We start from the raw sequence: 12,165 nt of genomic DNA, 5'->3' as shown, positions 1-12,165 counted from the left end.
CAGGTTGTGCGAAAGCGTGTGCACACAGAGAGATAGAGAGAAAGAGTGATAATAAAATGAGAGAACGGCAGGAAGGTCAACCATATTAAGGTACCACAGATACCTTCTGCCTGCATGGTGCACTGGCTTCACGCGTTTACGAGTGACAGCGCATTTTCTTGAGAAGGCTTTCTGAGAAAGAAATGAGGAGCTGGGGATATGCAACTTTGAGCAGTCTTTCAGGTTGAAGCTCTAATGCTTCGCAAACTGCCCGTGTGTGCTTGTGTGTGTTTTTTTTTGCGCTGTAAATTTCTCAGATTTATGTACCAAAAAGCTGAACTCTCCACTTTAAGGCAGAAAGGTACATGAACGCCGACGTACGATTGCCACTATCGAATACCTAAGCCAAGAATTAGGGTCGCCTCCAAATTTGTTTTCCATGAGGAGGTTTCGGTTATGAGAGTTTCACTTAAGGCAGAACGCTCACGTTGTGCATGGCTTGAGAAAAGGGGGCGTGGCTGCTCGCCAGTGGTTCTCGCAAACCTGGTCCTTTCCGCTCAATCGTAATGCGCGGCAATCGGCGGGGCAATGAATATTGTTAAGACAGGCCACAGCATTCTAAGCAAGCAAAATACCAATTTTCGATTTTTATTTTATTAATTTGAGCCTACCCTGTGTCCTTAGCATGCTTTAAAAAGTCGGAAATCTGCAGTGAAATGACATATTCAAAAACGCTTTACAGCAAAAATTGGCTGACATTATTACGTTGTTGCCCTCTCAAGACGCATTTTTAACAAAGATAAATTTAAAGAAAACTTTTTCACTGATAATGACGTAATATTGTTGTCCCATCATATTTGTAGGTAAGATGTTAGCGATATACTTGCGTAAAACTTTCACGGTTTGTTAGAACGATTACTGTGGGTGCGTTTGTTGAGAGGTAGGGTACGCCATGTATGTTTGGCTGCAAGAGCAGTCCACAGGACGTGTCAGCCTTCGAGTTAAAAGTGTACGTTAACTTAGATCGCCAGCCGTTTACAGTCAACCATAGCAGAGTATCCGCACTTCTCGAAATCATTTGAAAGGCTAGCGTGTGTACGAACCTTCCTGCTGTCGTTTTTAGTAGATCCGCCCCATTCGAAAAATAAGTTTAATATCTTGGGTCCAAATAGGACCCGTATCAGATATTAAGCTGATAAGAAGCAGATACTACAGTAGATTTCATATAAATTGACGTTCGTCAACCATTTAATGTCTACCATAGCAGAGTACCCATACTTATCTGAATCGCTTGAAAGGATAACTTCTCCTTGATAATTGCGTGTAGGTACAGCTCCATACGCCTTTCATATGATGGGGTGCTTTAAATCATTGGATTACCGTGCTTCCATTAATACTGTGATAGCTACACTCACACGCATAAAGCTCTTCCACGGTAAGGTAAAACGTAGGGTACATCATTTAACTAGCTTCCTCAAACCACGAGATCTAACCCCAGTTGACTAATTGCGCTGAATCATTCCTACAAAAAAAGCAGTCCCATAGTTGAGTACATATTTTAACAAGCTACAGCCTACAGTGAGGGCTGCGGTACATGAAAATCAGTCAATAAATGAATAAATCAATCATATTAATAGGACCGCCCATCATTGCACTGGTCACGAAATTGGCCCACGATCGCCTTGAATATTAGTGGCACGAGTACGAAGGGCAGTCTTGTTTTGCCGAGAAAGCTGTGATGTTATTACAACGGCAGCCGATTTACGCAGCCGCCCCGGTGTCCTTAACCGCTATCACACCGAATGAACAAAATACCTAGGATCGAGTGGGACTTGAACCCAGACCCTGAGCGTGGCAGTCGAGTATTACTACTTAGACAAGGCAGTGCTTGAAAGTCCTACGCAAAAAGACCCTATACGTCATGTTCGGATAGGAATCGCGTTAATAGTATTAATATAGCGTGGTAGAAGAATAACACAACAACCAGGCGTAACGCAACGTTAATTGCCTAACTCTTTTTCACGAACTACACAATCTAACTACTCGTCACTTATGATTGCGCTCAATCACTCCAACGATAGAAAGCAATCCCATAGTTGAGTACATACTTTCTCTAAGCTACATCCCACAATGAGGGCTGGAGTACATGAAAATCAGTCAGTCAGTCAGTCAGTCAGTCAGTCAGTCAGTCAGTCAGTCAGTCAGTCAGTCAGTCAATCAATCAATCAATCAATCAATCAATCAATCAATCAATCAATCAATCAATCAATCAATCAATCAATCAATCAATCAATCAATCAATGATATAATTAGCGCCTGCTCTGCATTGCACTGTACGGGTGGGTGGTTAAAAGCTTACCACCCGTTGCAAATGGCTCAAGTAGCACAGCCATGATTCTTTGCCGTGAGCCTCAGCATCGGCAAGTGTACATAATGACTCACAGATGTGTAGCGGGTACCTCGCTTCTCCACGCTTCTCCATTACGCACTCTGCCAGTAATGGCAGAGTGCGTGCTTCCCTACTTCGCAAAAATTATGGTGACTTAGGGCGTAGTGTGTACCTCGCAGCTGTAGTTGCCGTAGTCGCCAAAAGAGAGATTAAAACGGACTCTTAGAAAGGCCCCTCGTCTCGCTTTCTCTATGGTTGCGCTGCCTGTTACGCGCAGGCCTGGTGTTTTCTCTTCCAGGCATATCCGATCGAACATATCCGATCTAATATGCGGAAAATGTCGTTAAAAATAGAAATCAATGGTTCTGCTTCAAGTGAAAGAGTAATATTGGACACAAGTGGCATGGTATCATAACCCAAGATAACATAAGGGCCAACTAGCTATGAGGATGATCACTTAAAATATTGTTTATATTCATTGAAAGATTTTAAGACTTGGGATCGCTGCCGCACCTGGCGGAGGATATCTCCACCATGCGCTTTTTGTTTTTTTGACGCGGCCTCTGAGATTCGGTTCGCCAGCCCGCAAAACATTAAGTCAACACAAGTAGTACACCGGTGCAGGCAAACGCCGACGTACGAGTGGCACTACCGGAGGCTTCCGGGATTAGGGTCGCGTCCAGAATTTTTGTTTTTGCGTGAGGAGGTTCACCGAGAAAAAAAAACATGGCTGATCCTTCTGTCATAGATATCGGTATAGCACGAAAGGGAAACGTGTCTTCACAGAGGTAGTTGAGCGTTTGCTGGGCATTGTTTCCGCACAAGGGCGAAGGAATGAATGCTATAGCAACAAATTGTAATGTCACGCGAAGAACGGCCAGCACATGAAGCTTTGAGCGCAAATAAACGACGCAGGACGAAGAAGTTTCTTTGCCCTAAAAATTTTGTCCTAATGTGCAATACCAACTAGCCCACCTAGCATGTCTGACACAACCCCGCTGACCAAGAGCACTGTGAGAGGAAAGTGTAAGATATAAAAGGCACGTTTATAAAGTCTCCAAAGTGTGTGAGGGTGGTGCAGTAGACTGCATGCCCGGCATGTTGGCACGGGCCGATAGGTCGTAGGTTCGATTCTCGCGGATGGAACTTTGTTCCTTCCATTTTTCTTTACATCTGATCGTGTCTGAACGTCATTTCCGTGATGGAAATACGTCACTGAAATCTTGGTGGTCCCCGGTATAAAACACTTTCGGTTAAAAACTTGGAAAATATAGAAATATTTGAAAGGAGTTACAATACATGGAGAGGCAATGCCATAACGAAGAGGGACACCAGCTGCGCTGTGAAATGATGCTGGATTTTTTAACTTGTTGATTTGCGGTGGGCCGCAACTCCTGCCACACGTGTACGCCACCTTAGTGTCCTGCTTGAATTTTATTTATGTTTTCATCTGGTTCGTTGCTGTATGTGCCATTCTCGTCATGATGACATGTATTTTAACAGCAAAGCAATCTGATTCATGTGCCGTCCTCGTACTACTAGTAATAGGCATCACGCAGGTCACGTGACCATAGCGAGAGTGAATAAAAAAATAAAAACGAAATGATGGTGCTTGTAATGACGGTTATCGAAATTATGATGATGATGTTGCTAGAGCACATACACTCGCGTGCTTACAACTTCGCTTAAATGTAAACATTTTGACAGAAATCTGTCTGGCTGGGTGGAATATTTAGGAGGTTGGAATGGCTCCAGCCAATTTTATAGAGAGCCCGACGTTTCGGGACGGATTCGGTCCCTTCCTCAGTGGGTGACTAGGTTGGTCATGGAAGCATCTCCCCGACTTGCTTCACCACGGCTCCGGATTTCCCTTTCCCTGACGTTTCGGAGGCCGTGAACGCATACTGAGGGCATTGTTCCTAGGGACCGGTTCACATTTGCCGGTGTGTTTTTTCAATGTGCCACGACTCGAGCAAGAGCCTCCTGCCCAGATTCCGTTATGTTTCGAGAGCAGAAGCGCCGTCGAAGTCGATCTTATGGTCGTGCTTCTCACAGTTCTCTGCAAGAGCGCTGCATTGCATTTCCATCTTCCTGACGTCGTGCTTATGTTGGCGCATTCTTTCTGGGAAGCACTTGCTCTCGCCTATGTAGCTGGCTGGGCATTCCGAACACGGCGCCCTGTAGACTACGCCTTGGTGCTGCTCCCTCGAGGGTCCATCCTTCGACCGCGGTAGCAAGCGGGTTAGCGTTGACGATGGCTTGTGTATCACCGTGAGCGCCTCTTTTCCGAGAATCCTGGCGAGCTCTTTACTGATGCCCGGCACATATGGTATGAAAATGCGCTGGGCTGGCTTCTTAGATTCTATTGTGGCCGGTTGGGTGGCCGGGGAGGGGGGAGGGGGTCGCGTAGTGTGTCTTTCGCCGATGCCCCTCCTCGACAAGGGGGTCGTCCTCTCGGCACACGGCGTGACATCCGGCGGATGAAAGCTTCGGTATATCCGTTCTATAGCAGCTCGGCGACGACCCTCTGCTCTTCTCTCTTTCTCTCCCCCTCCGACGTGCAGATTGTTCTTGCGCGTGAAAGGGGCGCCGAAACTACCGAAGCTTTGTCGGCAGTCGGATGACAGGATGTGTAGTGCAAATACCTGCCGGTATTGCAGCCAGTTCGATATTCGTTAAAGCTTCGCTGTACGACGGTTCCAACGGCGTCCAACTGACTGCAATTTGCCTACATTGAATAAACCCCTCTAAATTGCCTACTGCATTTTGTGACAGCGCAACGCTCTCCCGCCTGGTAGAGTTCATTGAACTACGAATCGGCCGCATATTTCCGAACACACTCATGCTCCTGCTTTTAGAAAAACGTAGCCAGTAATCGCTCAGTGATGGAGCAGGTGCATAAGTCTTACCCGTAATATAGTATTAAGTATTCCCGGTCTTTCGAAATCGACGCAAAGTCTCAATTTGCAGCTGCGTAGGTGATGCATGAGCCCACGGATTTATCTCACGAAAGTCCATGATTGCGACCTTCCCTGGAACGTTGCTTTCTTCGTGGCGTCGACACGGCGCTCTTTTCTTGTGCCCAGAGACAATCGCCTTTCGAAAAGTCCCAACGAAAGGCCATTACCGCGAATGTCGAAGCTTGTGCTTGGCACACTACTTCCTGCTGTGTTCAATGCTGCATGTAGGTACTCTGTTATAACCTATATATGGCATTTATTCCACCTATAACCTGACATCCCCGAAAATATTTCACAGAAAGGGCTCTTCTTATACATTTCGAGTGTTGTCATTGTAACACATAAAATGGACCACTTGTAATCACTTTCTGCAAGTGCAGGTGTTTAAGCCAGTAGATAATAAATCAGCATTCTGTGCGTAGGGCCCAAGGCCGCAAAACAAGCCCCTTCAAGAGAATTTATTTTGTTTGATAAGTTTGCTTCCTTACATGATCAGTGCTGCGCGATAGATGGACAAGCACGCATTTTTCTTGTTGAGCCTTCATACCAATGCTGAGGCGTTCAAAAATCGGCTTTGGTTCATTCACACTAAGCATGTGCAAATGAAGTTGTATATTATGATTTATAACAGATCTTAAAGGGCCCCTCACTAGGCCACATAGCGAATTTTAGTTAGAAGCTGGAAGTTGTTGTGTGCCGAATGAAGAGCAGTATGCCGCAAACAGTTTTCAAATCGGTTCATTACGAGCTGAGAAAAACAATAATTTGTAGCGGCGCAAAACCATGGTGCGAGGACGCGAGCTGCAAACCTTTGCCACTCGCCCCGTGTAGCCTTCGTAAGCCAAATCCCTTCCCCGTCCTCTTCGGCAGCGGTGCCTGAGAATCACAAGACGCATACGCATCCACACGTCATGCGCATGCATGGTCACGTGCGCATGACGTGCCCGAGCCAGCCCGAGCACAGAGCGGCGTTGCACTCCACTACCTTTTTTTTTATACAGCAGCCGTGGCCGTTGTGTCGGCGTTATCTGTGGTAGAGTGTACTAGAATATTTTGAGTGGCGCAACCGCCTTCCGCGGAGGGGGCCGTTTTGTGTAGAAAATAGCGGCGGTGCTGCAGTCGACTACCCTTGAAATCGTTCCCCGGCCTCGTAGGCGGCTGCATGTCGTTTAGATTGCAGAAACGTCGAAATTGAACAAGATAACGTAGAAATGGGCGCTCCATCGCAACTGAACTACATTAACGCGCCGTGCGAGCACCTGGCGGACTCGAGAGATTTTCTTTCTTTCCTTCTTTCATTCTTTCTTTCTTTCTTTTTTACGACGGGCGAAGTGATTGTAATTTGTCGGGCTGTGGTGAAGCGTGACAATAGTGTAGTTCTAGAAAGCGCCGTTCCTAACCTTCAGTTTCTTGAAATTTGCTCTAAGCATGGATTCAACTTGCACGTAACGTACGATACGCCCACTTGGCTGCCACAGGTATTTTAACGGTAAACAAACACCATGGCCTTTACTAATACCAGCGGCACCCTTATGGCATCGCAAGCGCTCCTGCTATATTCCAGTCAGTCATGAACAGGATCCTCAAGGGCGTCATGCAAGTCTGGTGTTACATCGATGATGTCATCATAGGATGGTCATGTATTGATGACTGTCGGCTGAAGCTCGAAGAAGTGTTGACCCGGTTACGCGATCGCAATTTGACGCTGCGCATGAAAAAATGCAAGCTCTTTTGCAGCGAAGTTCGCTACTTGGCCACGAATTTCAGTGGAGGGAAATCAGGTCACTGGGATCAAAAGTAAGGGCAATAAAGGATGCACCCAAGCCCACAAATGTAACAGAGTTAGTTTTTCCTTGGAATGGTAACATTCTACTCAAAGTTCCTGTACAACTTGGCAACCAGGAGGTGCGCCGCTGTATGAGCTTCTGAGGAGAAGGAAAGCTGTTCGGAATTGGACGTAAAATGTGCTCTTCGCTATTCAAGAAACGAAGAACTTGCTCACGACAAGCCCAGTACTCGGTTTTTACGATCCAAGGAAGTCCCTTGGCTGTTAGCTGTGATGCGTCGCAGTATGGGCTCGGCGCAGTTCTTGTCCACAGACTTCCAAATGGCATAGAAAAACCCATTGCTTTCGAGTCCAGAACACTATCGCAAGCTGACCATGGCTATGCCCAGATCGAGCGAGAAGCGTTGGTGATAATTTTTGCCCTCAAGAAATTTCATCGCTATCTATATGGGCGGAAATTCATGTTGTTCACGGACCACCAACCGCTGGTAGGCATATTAGGGCCAGCAAAGCAAGTTCCATCTTCTGTTGCCACTCGCATGCAACGATGCAGCTTTGACCTGCCACTATGTTATTAATTATTTATTACCCCTTCCTTTCGTCTGGTAACCTAGCTGCTGACACAAGAGCATTGGCCAACACTCTTTACAAATGAGCAGTATTTGCAGCGTTTGCATGACTATACATAGGAAGAACAGCTGCAGTTAATCGGCTCACTGCATAGATAAGTCACACTAGTGTGGATGCCACCTGTATCTTCTTTATGGTGTCCTACAAGCTCGAACTTCATCTTGACGTCATGTAGGCTGCTCAATTGACGGAAACGTCGCCGCTTCACAAACATGTCACCTACGTTGTTCTTCATCAACCACGCCCCCCCACGGTGGTCTAGTGGTTATGGTGCTCGACTGCTGACCCGAAGACCACGGGATCGAATCCCCGCCGCGGCGGCTGCATTTTCGGTTGAGGCGAAAATGTTTGAGGCCCGTATACTTAGATTTAGGTGCACGTTAAAGAACCCCAGCTGGTCGAAATTGCCGATGCCCTCCACTACGGCGTCCCTCGTAATCATATCGTGGTTTTGGGAATGTTAAACCCCAGATATTGTTATTCATCGAGCTACATATAATAAAGGTCCATTTACCCTTTGCAATTAATTTCTGCGCTGTCCAAGTTCCAATACCTAATTTAGCGTTACGTCTTGTGCTTTCATGTTCGGACAGGATCGTAAAAACCTCATCTGCTCTGATTTTACAGAAAAATAAGTGCTACAACGATCAAATATGTTCTATGGAATGCAGCACTGTTCCTGTTCCAGGATAGTGAGGTGGCATGGTTCCAACAGGTAGGCATGATAATTTTACAGCGATAGCGTATATTTACAAATATTTGCAGGGTTTGCAAGGAAAGAACGCTTGCGCGCAAGCTATAGACCATTATTTGAAACTCGCCCTGCAGCAAGTTTTATTGCACCATATTTACAGGGTTCTTCCGACCAGAAGTAGCCGCGATGACTGCAAGGTACTTGAGCATCTTTCTACATTTCTTTGTTGTCGTCTTCGCTGAGTTAGCAGAGTAAACTACTCTGCTTTGCAACACATCCGCTCAGGTTGAGCAGCGTCCACACGGTAGTTGTTAAGGTAGAACAGAAGTAAAAGTCAGAAACGGCTTCAGACTCACAATATGCAGAATAACGAAAGATGCTCAATGGAATGCCAAAGCCTCCCTATACAGCACAGACGCCGGTGCCCTCCTCAGCAGGTATTCCAAAGGGGTCACAAACTGCAAATGGACGCCAATACTTCAGCACACAGGGCACTCGTTCCTAAGTACAGGCTGCCCTGCGCTTCCCAAATAAAAGGCTTGACAAACATGATAAATAGGGCCAATGCGTCCATTAGAACCTGTCACGTTAGGCACATCGACCAATTCAGGGCGAATATAAAAGCGTTGATGAAAGTAATCACCTGCTAAGGTATCCATCGTCCGAATCATTTAACTTTGAATGATGTATACTTATGCCAAGAAACGTCGTTAAGGAGAAAACAGATATCAGTCCTGGTTTACCGACAACATGTGCTGCCAGTTTAAAAAACGACTTTAAAACACTGCTTCCGTCGATAGCGGTGAAATGACAACTTTCCTAAACCTGCGTGACAGCCTAATTTGAATGCTCAAGCACATGCATAGCATACGTACTCCTTAACGCGTGACACTGGGATAACATTGAATAGCAGCTGTGAGTAGTCTCTTCCGCATTTGCAAAATAAACGAAGCGGAACCACTACCACTGTTGCGCTAAAGATCCCAGAAAATGAAACCAGAAAAATAGCAATTGCACAGGCCCCTGTAATCGTGAACTGTGCTAGTACACCGCAGCGAGAGCAAGTTTACCTAAGATAAGTAATTCTTGCACATATTGCGGTGAATCTCAACTTCACAAAGCACATCAGTGTAATGTGATCTTACGTAAAAAATTACCACCGTCTCCCCCTACGGGCAACCTTCGTTGGGATGCTAAGCATCGCCGGGGGTGAGCATCGAGTTTCCATTTCTCTTATGTGATTTATGAGACGGTGGTTGTCGAGGTGTTTGAACTACCGCTTGCCGACGCTGACGTTTACATTCGGCTAGCGCCGACGTTGACGTTGTTCATGACGTTTCGCACACCGTTGCACAGAGAGAGAGAGTGACGGAAGCACAGCGAACGCGCGCCTTTCACAGCCTCGAAGCTTGGACATTCGCTTGCCCTCAGTTGCCGTTCACGTTCAGCTTCGCGAAGCGTCCACAGCACCGTTGCAGAGGGGAGACAAATCGTCCGTTCGATGCGCCCTCCTTTTCGCTATCGCTAAAGTAACTCGTCAGTCACCATGGCGAAAGCTGCGTCCGAACAATGCACACACAGACAATACCGCAATTATAAACCTAGATTAACAGACGCGTGCGGAATAAAAGAAAATATGAGGACATGGAAACCGATTAGCAGCAGACAAAATCGGAGTCAGCTGTTCTTTGAGCAGCCGGGGTGGTGACTGTTGCCAGATTTTGAAGCGGGGTTTAGCTTACTCTACCTGCTCAAGGCTTGCGGAAGCTACACTAAGATTTAAAGGCGTGTATTTTGCTTAAACGTGATTGCTCACGAAGATTAACAATACACATAATTATTGAGCAGGAACCGTCATTCCTAACCACATTTAGGAATGTTCTCATTCCGGGCGCCCTTCCCACCCACGCGTTTCAATCAAGTCAAGGGAGGTGGGTGGGAAAAGCGTTCCTTGGCGAAGGAAAGGAGGAGGAGAATTCAAAAAAACGCAGCGGCCCCTTGAGTGAAGGAATGCGCTTCGCCTTGACTGGCTAAGTCGAGGAGAAAGCGTTGAGTGAAGGTGCGTTTTAGAATACGGGGGTAAGCTTCGATTTAGGTATGCTAAAATATAGGAGTGTCCGCATCTGCAACTGAACTGCAGTTTTTCACCAACCATGCGCGTGTGGATGCGCCCGCTCGAATTCGGCGGAGCTGCTTATGCCGAACGTTGGTCCATTCGTCGCGAACAGGAAACTCCGCGCAGCGATGACTCACCGCACGTCCTAAAAACAGGCGGCTAAGCTTCGACACTTGCTTCATGAGCCCCGACACGGCTCCGCGTCTCCTTCCAGCTGCGCGAGACTGCGCATGCGAAGTGAGGTCACCATGGTACACTCGCGCTGGGCTTCGCCCGCACGTCTCGACACTACCCCCGCTCTCATTCGCCAGTCATGACGAGACGATAGCCGGACTTGCCGGGCCGCCTTTGACGAGTCGGGGAAGAAGAGTTTACCTTGGCCTTGCTCACGTGAGGTCATTTCAGAGTCCAGGCCGCGGACGTTAACCACGAGAAACTGCTGCGAGGCCACGTTTGATATGCTTTATCCAGACGTGAACAATCCCATACATATCGTAGATACACATTAGTGGCGCAACTTGAAACGCCAGACCATCTAGGTGCCGATCAGCGCCGCTGTGTCTTCATCCTTGCGCCACTAAAGCAAGCTGCCCCCCTTTTCTTCTTGAATAACTAGACTGTGATGTGTGCAGCATGATATAGTCGCTTACCAGCTGAGAATAAATAAAAGCTCCCGTACTATTGCAATATCGCTATCTGAAGACGCCCTTCAGAATAATAAATAATAAGCATTTCTTCATGGCGAAAGACACAAATATAGTGTCGCGGCAGTTTCTATTGATCACACGTTATACGAAGTTCGTCGGAAGAACTCGTCAAATTTTGCAACAGCGGTGTGTAGGGATATGGTAAATGTCAACGATACTTCGGCATGCGTTATTTGGCTCCACTAGACCACTGAGGGACGGTAATCACAAATTACAGCCCATTTGTCCGCATACTGTTTTTAGGGCCAGCGGAGTGCTCTCCTGTATACAGTATAATCCATGGATAACGGTACAATGAAAACCGGAATATTCGTTCCTATACCTGACTGTCGTTATATCTGTACCGACAAAAAAATAAATAACACATCCCGCGCATTTTCTGGTGCATGTACGTCTACTTAGTTAACAACAAATAAGAAAATTGGTTCGAAGAAATGCAAGTCTTCGAAAGTATACTGAACATCTATTATAGGCTTCACTAAATAGCGATGGAATCATGTAATGGGCTCCTAAAGAACCTCTGAGCTCATTATTATAGCGTAGGTGCATGCATCTACACCCCCTCCCCACCACTTTCGTCTCCATAGGAAAAAAAAATGCTTGGGCACAAAACGCCTTGGCGCTCACACGCTCTGTTTCAAGGGTGCAAATTCTAAATTGATTGACGTTCTCGATGCCGCTCCTCGTAAGCGCTCAGCGTCAGCGACGAAGGTAGAAACGGCGTCGGGCAGTGGACGCTCATTTCAAGGGTTGTAAATTCTAAATTTATTGGAAGAATTCTGGTCCATAGTCCGCTCTACAAGTTCAACAACATTCGCTTCCACCCACAGGCTTCGAGAGTTCCTGTACGAAGGGGAGGTAGACGAAGGCGAGGTCAAGTGTGTGATGGACGTCGACGACTTCG

The 12,165-nt window shown here is 46.8% G+C and overlaps 1 non-coding gene across 1 annotated transcript; it reads right to left on the bottom strand.

Annotated features, from left to right (window-relative positions):
- Nucleotides 1–1,031: 1,031 nt before the first annotated feature.
- LOC119372814 (U2 spliceosomal RNA) lies at nucleotides 1,032–1,216 on the bottom strand. The gene has a single exon (XR_005179707.1). It is a non-coding gene; the product is annotated as a U2 spliceosomal RNA (small nuclear RNA).
- Between the last annotated feature and the right edge of the window lie 10,949 nt (nucleotides 1,217–12,165).

The sequence above is a fragment of the Rhipicephalus sanguineus genome, chromosome 10, assembly GCF_013339695.2.
Source record: "Rhipicephalus sanguineus isolate Rsan-2018 chromosome 10, BIME_Rsan_1.4, whole genome shotgun sequence".
Classification (NCBI taxonomy): Eukaryota; Metazoa; Arthropoda; class Arachnida; order Ixodida; family Ixodidae; genus Rhipicephalus; species Rhipicephalus sanguineus.
Note: the sequence above shows the minus strand (reverse complement) of the source record. Positions and strands in the feature narration are given on the sequence as shown.